The sequence below is a fragment of the Coturnix japonica genome, chromosome 4 (assembly GCF_054131305.1).
Source record: "Coturnix japonica strain WE chromosome 4, WE-NBRP24, whole genome shotgun sequence".
NCBI lineage: Eukaryota > Metazoa > Chordata > Aves > Galliformes > Phasianidae > Coturnix > Coturnix japonica.
The window spans coordinates 60,937,458-60,959,676 of NC_140666.1; the positions used below are offsets into that span (position 1 = coordinate 60,937,458).

Below are 22,219 nucleotides of genomic sequence, written 5' to 3' on the forward strand. Positions count from 1 at the left end.
GCATTGCTGAAACCTGCAACTTTGGTAGGATGGAAAAAACAGAATGTTAAGGATATGGGAATAAATCAATTGCATGTGTTCCCCCCCCCGCCCACCCTTTGTGAAATACATGGGGCCACTGAATGACAAACAGATTTTTTTTTGTTTACTATGTAGCTCTTTGTAAGACAGAGAGAACGCTACTGTTCAGGGAATGGTAGACTATTAGCTTCTAGAACAGGAAGGACTGCGTTGTCTTGTCTAAACATAGACATAAGGTGAAGAGATCACACAATATTTGTTTTTCTACTGGATGGTTTATTTGCATATGTTTAGTGGGAGTTCTCTGCTGAGAAAATACAGCATCTGAAGGAAGTGTGGAGGAATAGTGTAGTGCTCAGCGCTTTGAGGTCAGGAAGGTGAAAGCACGCTGAAAACTTTGCCAGGAGGCTCGAGCATTTTTGTGGTTTCATCTGTTTACCTTAGCTATGATAGAAGATTTAGGCAATTACCAAGCAACCTCAAACAGTGTCTTGTTCAGAAATACTACCACCTCCTTCACAGTATCATCATTGGGAGCTCAGTATTTTAAGCTTTTTCATTTAAGTGTTGTTTTAACGAGGTCTGATATAATTAAGAGATAAAGAATGGTGGCTGAAGTGATCCATTTAGAAAAGATTAGTTGGAGGTTGAGAAGGGGAAGCTCTTGCTTTCATTAGAGCTCAGCCTAGGACTGAATAGCTTCTGTGGTTGCTGATTCACAGCAGTTCTGAAAGGGCATGCCTCTTTGAAGAGTTGCTGTATATTTTCAAGGAAACTGGTAAACAACTCTTGCTTAGTCTTGGATGTGTGCTGGCATTATAGCAGTATAGCACAAGTCCTTGACTCTCATACTCAAGATATCTAATTATTTTTGTGCTTCAAAGATAGTCATGCTTTTCAGCCTCTCCATTCTCCAGTGTGAAGTAAAGGTGTTCCTAACACCTCTTTTCCTCATTGCCAACCAATTAATTTTACAACACTTTAATTCTGTTGCACTTTCCTTTTGTTCCCTTCCTATTTATTTTTGTCTCCTCTCCTTTCACCCCTCTCTTTATTACTTCCTGAGGTGTATTTGTTTTTTTTTCTCCCCACAACCTTTCTGAGTTCTGTTTCTAGGTTTCTCTTGCCAGGGCAGTATGGGGTAGATCCTCAGCTGTTTTCTAGAAGAGCAAGTACATCTATTTGTCTCCATGTTCCTGTGTTTGTCTGCAGGAGACCAACAGAAGAGAAAAACCAATTAGAAAGTGAAGTGTCTTTTCTGAGAGAGAAACTTCAGGCTCACGATGTGCAATATACCTGTGTTATAATGAGCTGTGGCTAGGATACAGGCCAGAAAAGTGTGGAGCATGAAGTGCACATTGATAACTTGCATACACAGATTTCACTAAATAGCTGCCCAGTAATCTCTCTGGAGCAAGCTTTGTTCTTAGTTTTTCAGTGTTTTTACATCTTGTCTTAACTGGTAATAAGTCTTTCTCACAGTATTTCCTCACTGCTGGCTTTGGTTTTGAGTGAGGTGCATGAAAAAGAAGTCATCAACACTGTTAGCTCTTTCCAGCACTGAAATTTAGGTCTAAGAACAGGGAGAGGTGTGCTGAAAGCAGCTCTCCTCCCTCCTTGAAGCTGGTTTGCTCTTATTTCCATATAGCTGCCCCCAAACATTAACACCATCCTCTCTGTCTTCTACAAATGGAGTGCCCCAAGCCAAAGGAGGATGGATTGCTGGTGTGGATATGAATGCATTAATTCTCTCAGAAAGTTAGGCACACTGCTAACTCTGCCAAGTGTGGGAAATAGAAGCTACCCGTGAGGCTGGTATAATGCATGCCCATATTATCAGAGAGTAGCTCAGGAGACCTGCTGTCTGAACTGGCTGGTGCTGAGGACTTGGTGCTCAGACTGAAGTGTTTGACTCAGTTGTGGTCTGGCCCTGGTACACAGGGTGCTGGTGGGACCTGAGGTTTCTTAGCTGTGCTGCTGGAATGCTTTTTTTGTCTCACTGCTTGCAGTGTGCACTGAGGCTGCTTCAGAGCTTGCTTCAGTGTGTTCCTGGTGCACAATAAAACAGCACTGTAGTCAAGCATTGAGTATTCCCATTTTGACCTCACCTTTTTCTCTGAGCTCAAACTTCATCATGTGTTATGACAGACTAACTGTGGTCTCAACCTTTTACTATAACAACCAGAACTGCTGATCACTTTTTTTCTCATCAATCCCAGCAAAACAGCAATAATATGATACTGGGCACCCAGGGCTGAATGTTCAGTTGTGCTTGTGAGTGCTGACTGCTGGTGAGGTGTGGTATGAGCTACAGCAGGAATACCTACAGAGAATAGCGGTGCAGCTTATGTTTTGCAGCAGACTGATGCTATAAATGCTCCACAACATAGAGAATGGTTTGGGTTGGAAGTAGACTTAACGATCATCTATAGGTGGGGATACAACCCACTAGATCAGGCTGCTCAGGGTCTCATTCACCACCTCCAGAGATGGAGTAGCCACTGCTTCTCTGGGCAACCTGTTCCAGTGCCTCACCGCACTCACAGTGAAGAGTTCCTCCCTTATTTAAGATAAACCTGCCCCCTTTCAGTTTGAAGCCGTTCCCCGGGTCCTGTCACTACGCTCTCCGATTAGGGGTCCCTCTCCATCTCCCCGCAGGTCCCTTTGGGTGCCGGGAGCCGTCAGTCGGTGCTGACGACGGCCGCGAAGTCGGTCCGAGGGTGCAGCCCCCGCGGTGCGGGCCCCAGGGCGGCGGCGGGGCGCAGCGTCTCCGCTCCGGCTGCCCGCGGGGGGGCGGCGGCCGCTCTCGGCGGCGGAGCGCGGGGCTGAGCGAGCACTAGTGGGAGCTGGAGAGGGCAAGAGGAGGGGAACAACGAAAAAAGTCCCCGACCCAAGTGCAACGGCCGCGGTGCAGCGGGTGAGGCGGCGCCGACGAGCGGTAAGGACGACGCGAAAGGGGTGGCTGTTCCGCAGCACCGGAGCTGCTCAGTTGCAGAGGGAGCTGCTCGGGCCGCTCTGCGCTGCAGGCCGGCGGTTTAAGAAGCCTCTGTCTCCCTGAACGTTGATCTGTGTGGTTTTGTAACTTGGGGTTGGTGGAGAACGGGGCCAATCGGTGGGTAAGGACGCGGCTGTGCGGGCTGGTGGTTAGGGGCAGCTGCGGGGCTTCGTCACGTGCGGTGAAGCGGCGTGAGAGCCGGCGTGCCCTTCGGGTCGGATCACTCGGTAACTTCGGGCTCGCTTTGAGGCCGTCCGGTGGATGCAGATAAAAGCAAGCCTAGCCGATAAGGAACCTGTGGGGGGCATACAGACCCCAAGGTCTGTCCCACGTCTTGGTAGCGCGACGCCGGGGTGAGGGTAGGAGTGTAGGAATAACGCTCCGGAACGCGTTGAGCGTGCAGCCTCTCATCTGCAGCTCGGCTTCGTCCCGGAGAGGGTGTCTTTGCAGCCCGTATCGATCTTCTGTTTCCACGGACCCCTCGAATGGCCCCTGACCCCGGGTAAACTTTCAGCGTTCACGCCGTGGCAAGGATGTTTGTGCTTTAACTCCGCGCTGTGACAATAACCCACACCTCTGTCTGGTACCGGTGATGAAGGATTGTTCCTTTTTCCTTCTTGTGCCACTCACATTTGTATACTTGCACCGTTTTTCCTCTCGTTTTCATCCTGGAAAGCTCCCTCTTGCTTCGTTTAAAGCTAATCTGATGGGAAACTGATATCGCCACGTGTTTGTTTGTTTGGTTTTGAGAGTGGACCATTCAGAACGCTTGTGTTTGGAGTCAGGACACTGAGAGGTGGGATTGCCCACAGGGGTGGCTCACCTCTGTCAGGAGCTGTGCAGACTCCTGCTCCCTCCTCCTGGCAGGGGGTGTGTGTACAGGGGTGGATTCCATTCAAAGTTACTTTAAAAGCAACTGAAAATTCAAAGCAGCACATTTTAACATCAGAGCGACATGATGAATTCATAATACACTGTAAATTCTCTGGTTAATATGTTGAAACTTCGTTATGAAACAGTTCTGCAGTTGTTTCAAAACAAGGAATCCACCACAATAAACACCATGGAAGGGCCACAAGTGCCTTCCCACAGCCTGCTGCCCAGCCCAGCTTCAGCAAACTACTCTTGATTTACACTTATGCATCTGGAGTCTCTGGGATAGTTGTATCTCCTATTGTCTGTGTGCATCCTTGAGCTGATACTGTGTGGGTCAGTGTACCAAATGCTGCAGCTTCACTGATTTTTAAGGATTCAAGCAAGTGTGTTTGAATTGTTGTGCTTGTGCCATTGAAGTGATGCATGCTCAAGTTGCTTTGCCTTATGGAGCCTTTCTCTTTGCAGCACCAAGGCCTTGGGTCTTAAAAATCCTCTTAAAGGGGTTTAGTTTGTAATAATGTAAACTGACAGATTTGCAAAGACTGTTCCCAGAATCTCATTTTTCCTGCATGTTTCTGTCATTCTTCCCTGTATATTGTTTCTTAGAAAACAAGAGGTTCAATATGTAAGACATAATATCTGTTGCCAGGTACAAGGAAACAGTGGGACAGAGCCTGATGCTCAGTGGGAAATGATGCTACTACTCCCAAGAAATAAGAATAATATATATTTTTTTAATGCATGCTTATGAGCTGCTCTATTTCTTAACTACTGACTAAAAAGCACTTACCTAGTGAGTAAATACTGTGGGGAATGGGCTGCTTTGTGCTACCTTACCTGCACAGTACCTGAGGCAATGAGCTGCAAGTGAGGGCTGTCTATGTCTCACAGACACCATGTAGGCCATAACCTTTGGATAGAATATAGAATAAACCAGAAAAGTCACCCCTAAAACTTGTGACTGGTATGTTCTCTTTTCTATAGGGTAGTTGCAAGGGTAGAATAATGACCAGATCAACACACATAATTATTCTACTGAAGAAATTGGTTATGTTTTATGGAGACATGGATCACCATATTGTTAATAGCGTAAATATTTAGCAGAACTAAATGAATTAATGGTACTTAATACAGAAGATTATAAAATGTATTTTATGATGGATTTGGATTTTGTGTTTATTTGTTTTTAATATATGAACTACTATTTTTATGCTCCCTTGAACAAACTGGGTGTTGCTGCTGATAGGCCAAAGCAGGAGGAAAATGGTTAGAAAACATTCTTGAACTGAGTTTTGCACATGCCAAATGGGTCTCTTCATTAATTGCTGCAGCAGTGGGTATTTCAGACTGAGCCTGCTTTTGATAAGTACGTCACTCTTTCTACTCTGTGTCTGGTGGAATTAGCAAAAGTGTAACAAGGACTATGTGATAAGGTTTCCAAAAAGTCAACAAATTGTAACATTCTGATGATATCTGTAAATTAAACTGTGCTTTTTATCAGCAATCTTGTTCTTCTGAGTGCATGAAAGAAGGAAAGATTTCTCTATTACAGCTTCTGCTAGGGTTGGACTTTTTGTAATAAGGAAGTAATTTTTAGGTAACTGTAATACTCCATAATGTTTGATTACATTATACTATGTTTGTCGTGCGTTACGTTGCTGAGTTTACTTTTCTCTGCTTATAATGTCATCTCCTCATCAAGCTGTACAGAAATGCCTGTGTGCTCAGTTATTCATTATGGTTCAAGCTAGGCTGTGTGTGCACACAACCGACAGCATGCACACAGAGGTGTGTGGCTGTGTCTCTTCTATTCAGGCAATGTGTTTTAATTCCTCCCACCCACAGAATGCATTGTAGGGTTTTGATAGAGAGCAAGACTTAGGAAGTCTTTGTTCTTATGCATTGCATCTCCAGACTGATTCCCTGATAGGAGAGCAGTAAGTTCCTGCTCCAGCTTCTCTCCTCATGGGTGCTGTGCTTTCAGTCCAGCTGCCTGCTTTTCTGTGTCTTGTCAGAGTGAATATCTCTGAGAGCTCGAAACCTTTGTCAGATTTGGTTATAATTGGCCAATAGCCTCAAAACTTGTAAGAGAGGGTCTGGAAGGCATGTTTATCCACAGATAAGAAAGTCTAAACATTTCATTGGGAAAGAAGGCAGAGAGTTATTTTCTATCTGAGCCATGTGTAGAGCAAGCTCTGATCTAGCAGGATGGGTGTCTTCATGAGAACCTAAATGACTATTTAGCCCCCTATACTCATAGTCACCTGTTGCTGCTTACAGAACTGCAGATCTGAGTCCACAGTTTGAGGAGGTGGGTGCAAACCACTGAATGCAATGAGGGGAAAAGCCTGGGGTAGCGGTGTGGGTGCAGGGAAGAGTGTCCCTGAAGATAATTTCTCTGTTTAAAGCTTCCAGAAAGTTGTATTTCAAGCAGTACATGAACTGTAGTATGTGGTGACTTGAATATACAATGATCTTTAGAAGATTTTTTCCACAGAAATTGATTTTATTACATGTTGAAAATTAATCCAGTGTTAGTGTTAAAATATATTGCTAGGAACCTTTACATTTTATATTATTAAGCCAAAGGCTGTAGTTTCTCATACCAGCATGAATAAAGGCACGTATTTAAAGTGCACGTTCTTTAGAATTACCTCATTTTGTAACACAGATGTAACTGTTCCCACCTGAAAGAAAAGTAAAATTTGGTTGGGATTCAGAAAGATTTCACGTGTAAAGCCTGAAACCCAGAATGGGTTGTGTGTAAGATTAGCCACTTAAAAGGAAAGTTTCTAAAAGGTTAAGTTATCCAAGACTTATTCCCTGAAGCTACAAACATATTTGCTCATGCATAACTTCACTGAGGAATCCTTAAGTGAACAAAATTATGTACTTGCATGTTTGTAGAATTGAGACCTTAATTAGCTCGAGGTTAATTTCCCTTCTTCCTAATTAAAAACAGAGGTCAATTAAGGATCAGGTGAGATTTTACCTTCATGACTATCATCCTTATCAGAAATAGGTGTTCTGATACGTATTTCAATATAATCTCTGGCCTTTCTTCCAATTTACTTTCTTTTATTCATACCAGTTTGGGACAAGGAAGTAGTTGCATTTAAAATAGACTTTAAAGGTGAACTGTTGAAGTACACATTTCATTTTCTTGGGGGGCGGGGGAAGGGAAGAGAGAATACCGTGGGAAAAATAATAGATTTATTCACATTGGACTGATAATGTGTATTTGAGCAGGGATTTGCTACGTTTCTTATCTGTCTTAAATATGTGAATACAGCTCGATTTGTAAATTGAGTCAAATGCAATTTGTATCTTCATGTGTCTGCAAATTTCTCTTTTTCCCCATCAGAAGTGATGATAAACACAAACATGCATGTGGACTGTAGTGCAGAGGGTACAGGTATACTTACAGCCTGAATCTTCTCTAGTCGGATTTGATTCAGCTCCTGATGATTGTAGGCCCTGCATGTACGTGAGAAGATTTGGACAGGGCAAACAAATTCTTGCTTCTGTGCCAGCTGTATTGCAAAGTTAGAACAGTGTAATGGAGATAAAGCTAATTAGCTATTTGCATTTGCTACTGAAGTTGGAGAAATGTTTTTTTTTCCTATCAGGGAATTTTTCTCCAGGCATAACTATCTGGTAGAGTTTGTTAAAATGAATATAGTAAGACTTCTGTAGCCTGCAGAAATACAATTAATTTCATACAAGCATCACAAACTTGCTTTATTAATAGGTAAGTCTTGCAGGGTCTTGTTCTCCTGGAGAATCAAAGTGGAGAAACCCTTCAAACTGAGCTGGGTCCTGGTGTTTCAAAGACATGGCACTTGCACTTTCATACAGCTCTGCATCTCAGTTTGCCAGGTGAGATGCAGGCACAAATACCCCTTAAGGTGTTCAGAGATTCTGAGTCAAGAAAGAGGTTGACTCCAAGCTACTGCTGTTGATGGACAGAGTGAAACTTCTGCTGTTTAGAGGACTGTGTCAGTACAGGTTAGGGGATGACCTGCTGGAGACAAGCTCTGCAGAGAAGGATCTGGGGGTCCTGGTGGACAACATGTTGGCTATGAGCCAGCAGTGTGCCCTGATGGCCAAGAAGGCCAGTGCTGTCCTGGGGTGCGTTAACAAGAGCATGACCAGCTGGTCCAGGGAGATGATCTTCTCCCTCTACTCTGCCCTGGTGAGACCACATCTGGAGTACTGTGTCCAGTTTTGGGCTCCCCAGTTCAAAAAAGATGGGGTCTCCTAGAAGGAGGCCAGCGGAGGACCATAAAGATGATTAAGGGTCTGGAGTATCTCTCCAGTGAGGATAGGCTGAGTAACCTGTGTCTGTTCAGTATGAGGAAGAAGAAGACTGATGGGAGATCTAATTAATGTTTATAAATATCTAAAGGGAAGTGTGAGGGAAATGGATGAGGCCAGGCTCTTCTTGGCGATGCGTAGTGATAGGGCAAGGAGTAATGGCCTAAAACTTGTATGTGGAAAGTTCTGTACTAACATGCTGAAGAACTTTATGGAAAGGATGATGGAGCACTGGAAGATGTTACCCAGAGAGGTTGTGGAGTCTCCTTTTATGGAGATATTCAAGACCCATCTGGACGCCTACCTGTGTGACCTATTGTAGAGTGCCTGCTTTGGCAGGGGGGTTGTACTTGATGACCTCTTGAAGTTGCTTTCAACCCTGCAGTTCTGTGATTCTGTGTCTGCTTTATGCTTTCATCTTTAAAAAACAGTGTTGATAATGTATTTTTGCATTTTTTTCATAAGCATTCCTTAGCAGCTGTTCAGAGCTGCTACATCTAACATCTTGCAAATATTATGAATGTGAAGTTTTGAATCTGCATTGTATTTAGGGTTTCAAATAGAAATATCATTTCTGTCTGGGAGATTATAAGAAATGCATTGTCTTAGGATTGCCAGTATGTTTTTTTGTGTTCAAACTGCTGTCTGCCTCAGTCTGTGGTTTTCAGAGGACACCCATCACTGTCATATGAAGTGAACTTCTTATGGCAGGAAACATTTCTCACACAATATTAAACTCCTTTTCCAAGTTTACTTTGGCACATATGTAATTGCATTACTGAAGCTACAAAGCAAAAACAGTTTTCTCTAGAAATTTGGGATTAATTGGAATTGGATGGTAAATCCTGTGGATATATTAAGAGTTAAATCTTTTTAAATAGGACATGTAAGCTATGCCTTCCAGCAGTACATGAGCAGCAGTGGCATCGCATAGATGCATGCTTGTGTTTGATGGAAGGAACAGGATATGTTTTTCCAGAGAGCTGCTGCAGCAGCAGGCATATCCATATTTCTGCATTTACAGAGAAGAGTGATATGTTTGTGTTGCAACAGGTTAGGCTTCTCTATTTCCCTCTACAGATAAGTAAGGAGATTACACAGTGTTTGTCTGTTTAGTCTAATAGGGGCGTTGCTGAGTGAGGACTGGCAGAAATCACTAGTTACTTCAATTAAAATGACAGAACATAAAAATAACCTTTAACTTTTTTGCTCTGAAATACACTGACAAGGTGTCATCAAGTTTTTCTGTAACTGTATCATGAATTTTTTTCAGGACTATTTCATTTTGAGTGATGTTTGCTTTCTTGACAAGAGCTGGCATGTGATCTGTATTACACTTGAGCTATGGTTGGAGCTAGTGCAATTTTCTTATGGCTTGCATTTTCTTTTTAAGGCTCTGTGGAAGTCATTGGTTATTTGAGAATCAGGGCTTTCTTTTGAAAAACAAAAGCAAATTGACAAGAATAAGAGTTCCTAGTCCTCATGGTTGAAAACTTCAGTCTTATTTTTGAGGCTTAGATCTTTGATCGTTTGACTTGCATGTGTAACGCCAGTAAATCTACATAATCTGTGCATACATATTTTGTTAGCTTTCTGCAAAAAAGTGGCTTTTATATTTCATGCAGAACTGATTTTTTTTATTCACCTTGCCATTGTAGGCAACGTGACTTGGAATGACATGAAGAAATGAGAGCCTGCCAAAAGGATTTAATCTATTTTTATACTGCCCTTCTGCTCTCAAATATTGCATGTATATTTCAAATAATTACTTTCAATGGCATTTCTTTCCTTAGTAGCATTTCAGCTGTTTCTAGAAACTATTATTGGCATTTCTTTTATCTTGCTGTAAATTTAATAAAAATTCAAACTGAATTACTTTTGTAATATATTCTTATGGGTGTAGTGATTGATACTTTCAAAAGTTTGTGGGCCCTTGTTTTGCAAGTAGTTGTCTTACCTGTATTGAAAAACCCTTTAAAATGAATTTTTAAATGCTAGTCATACAGAAATACTGGCCTTGGCTCAAAATAAGAAGTGAACTGCAAACAGTCCAGTTGACTAAATGCCATACTCTGATGGTAGTTTATGATTTGAGGGCGGAGGTAAACTTTTAGAAGTGGTTTCCTATAAAATTAAGGTTGTAAATGAGCAATCATTTTTGGGAACTGTTTAGAGCATTTGAGGAGCTGCTATGACTAGCTTTTTTTTTTTTTGCTTTTTTTTTTTTCTTTCTGAGTTTCTATCAGGCCTAGTTGTGATCTGACATAACTACATGTGCTGTCCTCAAGCTATTCTCAATCAGAGTGAAGCAAATGGGTGAAGTCTGAGTTGGCCCAATTGGTTAAGGAAGAAATGAACTGTTGAAAATGGTAAGCTTTCTCAAACTCTTCTCTGTGACTCCAGAATAAGCAACACTCTCAAACGGTACTTCAAATATGTTCAGGAGTAGGGAAGGAAAGTGCTTGAACATTTTCTGTGCAACTAATTTCCTACACAGTGTGTGTGTACATACATACATATATATTTGTGTGTGTATATATATATACACACACACAAATATATATTCATATATATATGTTGAATATATAAACTGAAATAATAAACTGAAAATAATGGAAGGAAGTCCCAGGAGATATAGAAATCTAAACACTGTGATATCACCAGGAGTCCTGCAAAATCATTGCATTTGGCTTTGGTCTTATGAATAGGCTAACTGATAGTGGTGGTGTAACAGAGTTTAACGTGTGACGAGTTGATACCTCTGTTGCTATGTTCTTGGATCCTGCTGGGTTGAAGCATAGCATTGTTGTTTCAGTAGAATGAAACAAATCCTTCATGTTGTGTGAAGGCTCAGCCATGATTCTGTGAGGCACTGGCAAAGGAAAATGCTGCCAGCCCAAGTTGGAAGAGAGAAATCAAATGGAAGAGTTTGCAGGGGGAAGTCAGGACTGCTACTGCTTTGTTTTTTTTCATGTTGGCTAAGGACAGAAAGGATGGGTTTCTGGAAGCAGCAGCTGTATGTATGTGGTAGTAATAGTTATAGATCTTGGCAAACCTTTGAAAGGCTTCTAAAAAAACTTTCCTCTTCTCATCCAGAATTTGTTGTCAACCCTTTCTTGCAGTCTGCACATTGTGTAGATGTGACAGCTATAACATAGACATTGTGTAATGAACAGCATGTTTTTATTTATTTATTTATTTATTAATATACGCTGTTTCTCTTAAACCAGCATTTACTGAAATAGTAATATCATACTTCAGAGGAAAAAAATCTTCCCCTTCACTGGAGTTGCAAACTGGACAGCCTTTCAAATCATTTGGAGATTGGCTGACTTATTTCCAAGCATGCACATGCATCTTTTGCACTTGTTACCTTTGAGTAGTATGAGTATTCAGCACCTCTAAAGATGAAATCCATGCCTTTCTTATTTCACTTGTGTACTGTAAGTTAATATGCAGATTTGTCAGCCCTTTGAACTATTCCAGTTTATCTGTTTTTTTTCAGAGAACACATACTAACTTACAGGTGATTTTCTCATTGTAACAGGTGTTAGGCCAGTTACATCTTTTCTTTAGGTGCAAAAAATGCAAGCGAGTTAAACAGTGTAATTAGTATCTTTCCTCTTTGTGGAGATAAAAATCATTGCAGAACAGTTGCTAGCAGCTTGAAACTACATCTTAAAGTCCTTGAACTCTTTAAGCCATATCTTCAAATAAGGGAGATGTGGGGGTGGAAGGAACGATACATGATTTTCAAAAGCTGTGGGAAATATTCAGCACAGGACAACATTTTCTTAATGACATCTTTCTCTGAAGTGTATGAGATGAGGGGTACAACCACAGGCTGCAATCTTGAAAACACTTGTATGTGAAAGAGGGCAAGTAGGGTGACTTTCATCCCACTATGAGGCATTGCCAAGCACATCACATAGATCCATGTGATAATCTTTGCTGAACGAGGAAGCCTTATGATTGTGGTGGTGATACCACGTATTTTGGGGGGGCATGGGGAAATGCAGTCATGGGCTGTGGCACAAGGGATATGCCAAGTCATTAATTTCAGGGATTTGTTGCATTATTTTTTTTTTCCTATAGCCTTTTGGCCCACACACGACTTTTGGCCACGGATGCTGCCTTTTCCAGCAGATGGCTTGTTACATAATATGATGTAGGAGGCTTTCTCAGCCCGCTAGTGTAGTAAACCCTTCTGCACATATTCTTAAGTTCCCTGAGCTTGTTTCAAAGGAACTGCGTACGTGTCTGTAAACCTAGGATATCTTTGCCCTCTCTGTCCTCAGTTACAGCAGAATTGTACCTCTGGAAGAAGCTATGGCTAAACAAGGAAGACAATTAATGTGGATTATACCTCCTCTCTTTCAAAAGCAGGAAGACGGGTTAGTTATAGAAATAGAAGAGCTGCTAAATATTTAACTGCAAAGTAGATCCGTATCTGCTCTAGAGAGGCCTTTACATTTTGTCAATCCATAATGTCCACAATTTAGTTTGAAATGAGATAAATAACTGGTTTTGCAATTAAAAACTGGCACTAATGACCTTTAAAGACAGTTCTTCCTCTAATTATCTGACCTCTGTAATGCCATTAACCTGTCAGCTGTGGTGCATTTCAAGTCAAAGGTTTCTATTACTATAACTAGGTATAACCTAGGGGTTGTGAGCATATTTTGTGTTTTGCTAAGAGCAATAGAAGTACAATATGATCTGGGCTGTTGTGTGTACTTTTAAGTTAGCTGTCTGCATTTAAATCCATTCATTTATTTATATGATGTTTCTTCCATAAGACTCAGAGAAAATGTTGAAAGGAAATGGTTTTTGAGACACTTGTATATCTGGGTTAAATATTTCACTGTGATATTTGTTATGTTAACGCTCCCAGAATCACTGAATCGTAGGGGTTGGAAGGGACCCCCAGAGATCATTGAGTCCAATACCCTGTCAAAGCAGGTTCCCTACACCAGGTCGCACAGGTAGGCATCCAGGCGGGTCTTGAATATCTCCAGAGAAGGAGACTCCACAACCCCCCTGGGCAGCCTGTTCCAGTGCTCTGTCACCCTCACCTTAAAGAAGTTCTTGCGTACATTCATGCAGAACTTCCTATGTTTCAGTTTCTGGCCATTTCCCCCTGTCCTGTCTCCGCACACTGCTGAAAAGCGTCTGGCCTCACCACTTTCCCCCCCCCCCAACTTAGATATTTGTAGACCTGGATCAGGTCCCCTCTCGGTCGTCCTTTCTCAAGGCTAAGCAGACCCACTTCACAAAGCTTTTCTTCACAGGGGAGATGCTCCAGGCCCTTTAAGGGTGGGGAGGGGGGAAATGTTTGCAAAAATGTGTTCATTTTCTTCACAAGAAGTATAGAGAAGTCCTGTTTATGACCTGTGGCATAGAGAACCATCATGTGTGCTTTATTTCTATAGTTTTCTTTTTCTGATCTAGATTTTGAGATGTTACACTTTGGAAAATAATGCTTGGGCTGGATCCTCAATTGTATTTCCAAGTTCTTTTAATGAAGTTTCCAGTAAACATGGATTCTATGACTTGCTATATTTTGCAGTGCTACTACAGTGAAGTACGTCCACGTAAACCTCCTTCATTCTTTGAGCAGCACCATTCCATGAGTCCAGTTAACAGATATTCTGAAGATGGTTTTCTTGGGTCCTATGCTTTGTTGCATCTTTAAAGCTGCAGTGTTTCTTTTCTATAGGGATCCATCTGATACTGTAATTGTCCTGTAAGTAGTGAAATACTAGTAGTAAAATACTTGTGAAAATGCAAACCATGTTGGGATCTGCTTTGAGAGCATCTTAATAAATTCCTATCTTCCTCGAGTACTGAAGTACTGATCTTTATTTTTCTTTTTTCTCTTTTTTCTTTCCCCCAAACTGTTCCTTCTCCTTCATGGTTGAGAAGATGTAAAATTTCTTTTAAACAACTGGACATTACATATATTTGAGGAAGAACTGTTCTTGAAATAGTACCTCTTAAAACCATTTCCAATAGGTGGCTGCCAAGATCTGCAGGGGCCAGCTGAATGGACAGTGAGGTCTTTACCTTCAGGGAGGAAGGAATTTATTTTTCTCTCCTCTACACGGAATGTTATGGTATTTAGGCCTATGGAGTATTCCTCCCAGTCTTTTAAGTTAATTTAATGTGGGCTGTATGGTTTGGCACTCAATGGACGGGAAGCCCGGAAGACAAAGTGAATGACAAAGATGGGAATTATTGTAAGCCTCGTGTTAGGAAAGCAGGCTATGAAATGAAGTGTGTGCACATAGTTTGCTTGCAAAATATCTCAAGGTTTTTCCCAAACAGCTTATTTTACCTTTCTGATGCATCTTTGTAAATGTGGGAATGCTTTTTTGCCTTGTCAGAATTTGGAGTCCATACAGGAAGCTTGTGAAGTGTGATTGTGGATCAACATGGACTTGAAGGTGAGGGGCACGGTGTGAGACTGAACAATTGAGTCTCTGTTCACACTGATAATAAGCAGAATAAGCATTTGGCTCTGCTTATTCAGATTTAAGGTCTAGTCCTCAAAACTGACCCTGCAGAGATCAGTGTCAAGGTTGCCCTTCTAATTTCAGCCAGATAAGTAGGCGCTTGATGTAGTGGAATTGTAGACACTACACACATGATTTACAAGGAAAGAATGACAACAGATGATATGAAGGGTCTGAAGCTGAAGCAACAGCTGACTTTGTTCAGTTCGAAATGACCCTGCCAAAATAGGCAAATGATATCACAAGCTGGAAGGTCATTCCTTCTTAGCCAACTTTTAAAATATGTTAATATCTGGAAAATATGCTTTAAAAACTCAATTGATGATGAATAAATCACTTGTGAGAAATGAGCATCCTTAGCTGATCAGAAATCTTAAAAACATCTGAAGAATTTTATATTATGTGATATAGTCGTGTCCTGCACTCTGCTATCTGGCACATCCCCATGGTGCATTTTCTAGTGTCCTATTCCACTTGCCTGAAAAATCTGAAATTACAGAAAGTATACAACTTCACTTAATTATTTTTATAGACCTCGAGAGAGAGCTGTGTCATTTGTCTTATTTATTTTTCCTTAATGAGGCTTTTCTGGTTATAATTCTTTTGCTATCAGCCTTGGAAATGAATCTCAATAAATCGAAGCAGCAATATAGGAAATGAATTTTCTTTGTGATGATGTGCAAGTAACTGTAGCTCTGGATGGGTTACTCTGTGTATTCTTCAATTTCAAAGCACAAACCCTGAGTCTGACCAAATCTCAAGGCACTTTCTATTTATGACTGAGAAATTTTTAGGGTGGATTCTCTTTATTCTTACACTTTCCCATGGGTGAATAGGAACCTATTTTATCACAGGGAGGCCCGTTTTTCCCAACTTCAGTCTACTTTTTCATGCTGTGTCCTAAATCTACTTCTGAGATAGAGGTGAAGACACCACAAGAACAAACACGCAAGAGGTGTTGCTTAGTACTGGGGGAGTAGGATGCATTCTCTCTTCTATCTTTCTCTGCTTTGACTGAGAATCTGAGGACCAGTTGTGGGAGGACAAGATGGTGCTTTTAAAAACCCTCTTATCTATTCTGTACGGCATGTACTGTTGTTGCATGCTCTTAATCAATTGGCATATGGTGTCAAAGGAATACCTTTATCACCAGTTGTAAAATAATTTTAATATTCACTGGTTATACTGCAGTCTTGTAGTTTGTTAGCTGTGCAAATAACATGCACTTTGGACATAATCCATTTTTCATTTCATAATTTTCATGCGTTATTTTAAGTACAATATTGACTAAATTTCTCTCATCCCTTGGGAGAGGTTCAGGATTAGTAAGCTGCTTAGACTAAAGAAATAAAATGGATATTTAAAATAGAGTAATTCCTTTAGCAATTTTATTATTATTATTATTATTTTCATTTTGCTTTTTTATTGTATTCATTAAAAAAAAAAAGAAAAAGTTACTTTGAGTGCAGTAACCTACTGAAACTTTTTTCTACTGTGGTGTGTTTATACACACAGCCCCTTTGTATTTCCACTTTGCAGCTGTGAATGGCTGCTTGAGTGAGTTCTCTGCACACATGCAGGAGTTTGTTGGCTGCCTCATGTCCTTCTACAGCTCTTCCATGGGCAAGGTGTCTTTGTGATGAGCAAATTCTGATGGTCCCTTCTTGCACATGTAGATTTTAACTCCCACTAAAGAAACAATATCAAGTTCTACACAGGTTATAAGGTTTACTCTGTTTTAGAGTAGAAGCTGTATTTACTTTTTGTATCCAGTGCTGGAAAATGAGCAGTGTTTTGGCAAAGGAATCTTTTGTGGCTCAGGATTCGTGTTGATGGGGATGCTTTGTAGGTATGAGTGTATGTAGGCTTCCTGTAGGTACTGGCACTTCTGGAGAATATGAATTCTCTCAGAAGAGATGTGGCAATACATACAACCTATAGTTACAGCTGTATGCTCTGTGCATCCTGTGTATGCTGAGCACAGTTTCGTTCTATAATTTCAGATATGTCTGCAGATTTGCCTTTTTCTTGCTAATATCCTTTTTATCCAGCTCTCTTGCCTCTGACTTCCTAAAGGTTCAAATAAATGATGGATCATCTACTGGGCTAGCAGTCACAAGAGGTTTATTGTGGCTGTGAAAGTGTCTTGTGCAACTTAAGCATATCCAGAGCAAACTTTATTTCAAACATCGCCTTTGCTCTGGACGCCAGTGGACTCCAACTGTTCCGCTGAACTTTATTTTTTAAATCATTTTCCTGGAAGGCAGGATAGAAGAGTTAAGACTACAGATTCTTTTATCTAGTATAAATTTTCAAAGAGCTTCATTGTTGATTTTTTTTTTTTTTAATTATTTTGTTTTTATTTTTACATTGCTCAACTTATTCTCTTTTATGCTTACTATGTAATGTACATGGAAATCACTTGCTATAGGATCATACTTAGCAGCTGGTTAAACTCTATGTTTCTTTCAAGGTCTTCTGCAAAACTTCAAAGTTTCAATAGTCTTAAAGCAAAAATAACGCTCAAGTATCAAAGGGAGAAATGGTCGGTGTGCTTGATAAATGTTGGTGCTGTTTTGAGTGCTTCCATGTTGTCCCAAACACAGCTCACTTCTTTAGAACGTGTGCTCGTATTTATATTACCTTTCCCTGTGATTCTTTATAAAGGATTTTTGTCTGTTTAAGAAAAAAAATTATTGGTTGAGAAGTTTAAAGTTAGGTATCAAATGTGCTTGACAGGCAAGTGTATCTTGATTTTGCTATTTTTAAAAGTTCATTTATGAACTGCCTTTAATCTACTGAAGGAAATGAAGATGTTTATATTATGTCATTGGGTTCTCATTAGCTGCTTGCTTGTTTTTTAATAGGACCGTAATTTCATTTGGCAAGTGAAAGCCTTGTCTTACCACCCCTTTACCTCTGTCTCTGTTTGCAAAGCCCAACAGGGTCTTTGTTCCCAAAATGTTGTATTTAAAAGCAAAACAAGAAACCCCTAGACAAAATAATTTGAGCAGCGCCCCTTCACTGGGTTGGCAGGAAGGGCTCACTACTGTGAGAATAATGTTCCTTGCCACATGGAGTCCCTGGTTTGCTCAGCTTTGTCCTCAGTGCTGCCAGGGCAGTCAGGTTAAAGCCAGCTCTGGCCTAAGGGTAGGGGTGTGACTGGGTCACAGCTCTACCAAGGTGGCTTCAGAACACAGTGTGAGAATATTTGGATGAAAATGAAGTAAAATCCCTCGGCTTAGGGGTCGCAAAAGACTTGTTATTACTATAATTATTAATAGTATCATTATTTGTTTTTAAGTGGAAAGTTAATGTGGACCTCCCATGAATTTAGGAGTTATTCCTCCACTGACATTTATAGAAATAAGATGAGCTTTTAATTTACTTTTAGAGAACTTATGAAATGTAATAGTTAAGCTAAGAACTTACACCTTATATGCCAGTGAAGTCCTTTACTGTTTCCTGCTTACTAGGTTTTCTAATGGCCTGTACTGACAGGGAATGGTGTATGAGCTTATGCTTTTGATTTACTTCATTCTGTGTCATTGTACTGGTAATAACTCTAGCACTCTAGAATTTCTGTGTAATCTGTGATTGGGAAAAGTGCCTTTTGAGTCATAGAATTACGATAATGATGAAATGCCTCACTAAAAAACCTACCCAAAGCAAAGTCCTACTGCATTAGTAGGTCTGCATTTGTGAGGTACTCTTAAATGGCATAAGAATTCTGAGAAACTACTTGTTAAATATCCACATGCTGCTGAACATAATCTATACTTCCAGACCCAGTTTAAAACTATCTTTGTGATTTTTGAGTAGTTATTTGAGAGATACAAAACTAACTTCTTCACATTTTTGGTTCTAGATGACGGTGCTGTTATTTCTCCCACAATGTGCAGAAATCACTCCCTCCTTTTAAATGTTATCATGTAATTTAATCTCCCTTTAGTAGCAGCAAACAATCTCATTATCTTGAAAAATGGGGGATCTGACTCTTACATTGAATTCTCTTGGTTGCCAGAGCCAAATGTCTGTCATAGTAGAACTCCTGGCCAAAGACCTGCTTGCTTGCATCTTTTTTTAAATTATTATTTAGGAATGATGTAAGATGCAGAGGTTAAACTGTGCCTTCCACAAGAGTTTATGGACCTCAACATCCAATTAAGCTTAAGTTTCCTTCCACATTTATGAAAAGTTCCAAATGGAAGCTCTGCTCCACCAGAAGCTTCCTAGAGTAAATCCCCTTGTTTGAGGCTTCTGTTCCAGCCTTTCCCCATGGGTGGGTACAGAAGACTTTCTTGGTTGCTTCCCAGTTCTCTGTTTTTTCTTCTGTCATATAGTTTCTTTCATAAAAATAGCAGATTTTGTCTCCTGAATGTTGAAAGCTTTCGGTGAAACTAGGAGGAACTTTTTGTGAACACTATCATCACTGGTTCATATGCAGTGTTTGGCATTACTCTTAGAAAAAAATGCAGTGTTTATGCTTTCTGCTACTTGTGCTTTCCTGCCCCTCCTTTGATATGCTGGTAGACAGCAATTCAATGCCATCTTTTGCTAAGGTATGTTAGTGAGGGCAAGTAAAGTTTGTGTCTCTCTCTGTAAGTTTCGTATTTTACTTCTTGCTTGCTCCTTAGTGAATATAGCTGCAGCAAGGCGCAAAGCAGGGAAGCGTGCAGTGGCTTGTCCTTTTTTCTAGGGTCAGGAATCAAGCAGCTGGTGGACTTGTGCAGAGAGGGGCAATGAATTGCAAAATGATTTGATGAATTTTGAATGGCTGATATCCTCAGTGCAGAGCCAAATCAGATTTGTAGTGTGACATTTTTTCATCCTTTCTTCTTCCTGCCAAGGTTAATTGGCCTGCGCATGAGCCGGTCCAGAAATTCCAGGAATCAGGATAGGACTCATATTATGTGGTATGGCAATGATCCCCGATCATGGGGGTGGATGTAGTTATCCTTCCCAGCTGAATATCACATCCTATTTTCACAGTACCTACTTTTTTTCCTCTAGTCAGCCTGAATCAGTTTTTTCCTTTTTTCAGCATAATTAGGAGCACATCTTATGATCATGAACACTGTTCACTTTGTTGAGATTCAGGGAGATACTAGATTGGATGCTACTGAGAACAAATCTGCAAGGGTGACTCGTCAAAACTTTCTTCCCCATTGATTTAATGCCTTAAGATGCCTTCAGGCATCTAGATGACTTGTATTACCATATACTTGCTTCCCATTGTGACACAGCCATTGAGTCCAGCTTGCAAACTGCACAGGGTCAGATTCATGGCAATGCCCACCTTCTGAGCATATCTAAGTTACTGTAAGTCAAGCATAGACAAATTATAATGGAGTTACATGATATCATGGTGTATCATGGAGTACTGTGATGATATTGTACCTTTTAGACAACAGTCTCTGTGATTTTCCTGTTCACATAACAGTGCTTTGCAGTCTCTTCCTCCTGCTTTGCTGAAGGGGAGGGGATGTTCAAGTGGGCTTATTCCAACAGTTGAGGAGACGGGAGAAATATAAGAGTAGAGAGAGGCATGGATCAGTGGTGAAATATTAATGTGTTATGGGTTTAGAGGTAGCAAACTTCTCCCAAGTTGTAAAAGTGATACTGTACACTTTTAGTCAGAAAACTGAGATGCCTGCCACAAAATTGACAAAAAAGGGCTGAGGGAGAAGAGGGCACAAGATATGGCTATAAGTGGAGAATCTGATTCTTCTGTTTTCACAGTGTTTGCATTGTTTTTCCTCACCTCATAGCCACTTTATTTTCCACCTTCCTTTTATTACTTTAATATTTTTCCTTCCTAAGATATCACTTTGAATCTAAACAGAGTTACCACAGTTTTTTCATTGTGAGGCATCTTCCATCACACTTTCCTGTAGTGAAGTATAGCAGAAACAAATGCAAGTAAGTCTTTGTCTGAATCCAGACTTGATTCCACATACCTGCTGCTTTACCAGCAAATACGTTATTTATAGTTTACATGATACTTATTTGAAAGTGATATATATAATACATGTCATAATACCAGAGCTCTGAAAATATGTCCTTTTATTATTCTACTTAGTTCAGACTGTGATGTGGAACTATTTTCTAAGACATGTGCCTAAGCAGTGAGCTCTTTGTTAGATCCAATTAGACTTTCTCTCTTGATAGAGTGTGAGGCTCTAAAGTGGTGTTATGCTTGGCCATAGGCAAACTTAATACAGTCAGCTGGAACTCTTAACATAGCTTTCTGTGATCTGAAGGTATTGAGCCACTGATGTGTGTTTACATTCAGCAAGTCCAGTATGCAGTGCAAGCAGCTGTAGCCAAGCCACTTGTCTGGTGTAATGTGTGATATGTCAATGCATATCAGAATTACAGCTTGTGTACAAGCTAGTGTGCAGTAATGCTTTCATCCACAAGAAGTATATAGCTCCTCTCATGGTAATGAACATGCATTTAAGAAATCCCTGAGAAATACAGCTTTAGGTTATGTGCTAAACACACTGATTGAGATGAAATAAAATGCTTTCAAATATCATTGATTGCTTTTCTCCCAGTGTGTTCCTGTTCCATAAAGCAGGAACAAAATTATTTGCTGTTGGTAATTTTACTTTAGTATGTACGGTGAATGTGTCTTAGATGTAATCCAAATTTTGCTGGCTTTCCTGGGAGCTTATGCAGAGATCAGAATGGTTCCAGTAGGTCACGCTACAGAATACTGTAGCATCAAAATGATTCTTTAGCCTTATCTGACATGTAAATGATGCTTAAATAAAAAATAATCTCCCATCTGTGTACATTTCTTTATCTTTTATTGTGCGTTTTAACTTAATAAGGCCCCAAATGTTTTCCTGTAGTCTTATTATCATCTTTTTGATAAAATGTTGCTTATCAGTGACATTAAGCAATCAGCTTCTTAGATAATTCACCTGAAGGAGTGAGTTAAAAAGAAATACTTTCCTGTGTTGTGACATGCCACGTACTCTGTGCAACTCGTGGATGGCTGAGCTGCAGTCTCAAAAGCCACCTGGCAAATATATCCTTGAGAAAAATTTCCAAAGACTTTCATAAGTGATACTGGCGTGGTTAACCAAGCAGGCACCTAGGAAAAAAGTAGGTCAGAAATTGTATGATAAAATTATATCTGTTCCACTTTAGACCCTTTAAAAACCTGCTACTTCTTTCAATAAGCTTATTTCAGAATTTCTGACTCTTAGAGAAAATATAACTCCCAGTGTAAAGAGAAAGAAAATGCAGATAGGCTCAGAGCAGAGCATTTTATCCTGGGTTTCTTTTTTCATTCCACTTCCCAGGCAGTGGTCCAGAATGAATTTTTCATGAGGGCAGGTTTTCCCCCAAAGTGTTTGGCCACCTCACAGTTTTCATTAATATCAGACTGAATATTTAGGTATCTAAATAAAGAGTTAGCTGCTTAATTTCCAGTGCATGTTTTCAAACACTTTGGCCAGCGTTTGTAAAGTCAGCCTTTGTT

General features: G+C 40.4%; 1 protein-coding gene across 6 annotated transcripts in view; it reads left to right on the top strand.

Moving 5' to 3' along the window:
• The first annotated feature begins 2,793 nt into the window (after positions 1–2,793).
• BMPR1B (bone morphogenetic protein receptor type 1B) overlaps positions 2,794–22,219 on the top strand; it is a 231,485-nt gene continuing 212,059 nt past the window's right edge. For 3 of the 6 annotated variants that reach the window (XM_085547073.1, XM_085547071.1, XM_015862014.2), the window contains exon 1: positions 2,822–2,959. The gene's annotated coding sequence lies outside the window, so the exon portion shown is untranslated. Of the gene's footprint in view, positions 2,960–22,219 lie in introns of all 6 variants that reach the window. The other 3 variants (XM_085547072.1, XM_085547075.1, XM_032443976.2) reach the window with 3 other exon arrangements.